Source organism: Acyrthosiphon pisum, chromosome A3 (assembly GCF_005508785.2).
Source record: "Acyrthosiphon pisum isolate AL4f chromosome A3, pea_aphid_22Mar2018_4r6ur, whole genome shotgun sequence".
Taxonomy (NCBI): Eukaryota; Metazoa; Arthropoda; class Insecta; order Hemiptera; family Aphididae; genus Acyrthosiphon; species Acyrthosiphon pisum.
Window position 1 is genome coordinate 27,162,829 of NC_042496.1, and position 506 is coordinate 27,163,334.

The window sequence follows — 506 nt, forward strand, 5'->3', positions numbered from 1 at the left end:
AATAACATCACATTATGTTAAATAATATTTTCAAAAACTTTTATATTTTTCGAGACAATTACTACACAGGGAATCACCCAGTATATATTTAACAATATAATATATTATTATGTTGTGTTTTTATCTTTTTTTACTTTGACTATCAAGTAATATTATAATAATTAAATATAATTGATTTAACAGTAATATAGGTATGTATCTATACACTTATTAAATTAAAATTAATGACACTGCGTTCTCTGTATCTTAAGGCATATCCGGTAATCTGGATAACATGCCTATTAATATGAAATAAATATTGATTTTTTTATAATAAGTGCTTAATTATACATTTATAGTTTATACTTTATAGGTAAGATGTTATATGCGAGCATAATCATATTATTATGCTCGCATTTGCAACTAGACAATTGATATAATCACGATACTATTAAAAGATATATATTTATCCGAGGGTCCCTGAGCCTTTATGATTGTGAAGGGAGGGATGGAGGGTAGAACATTTT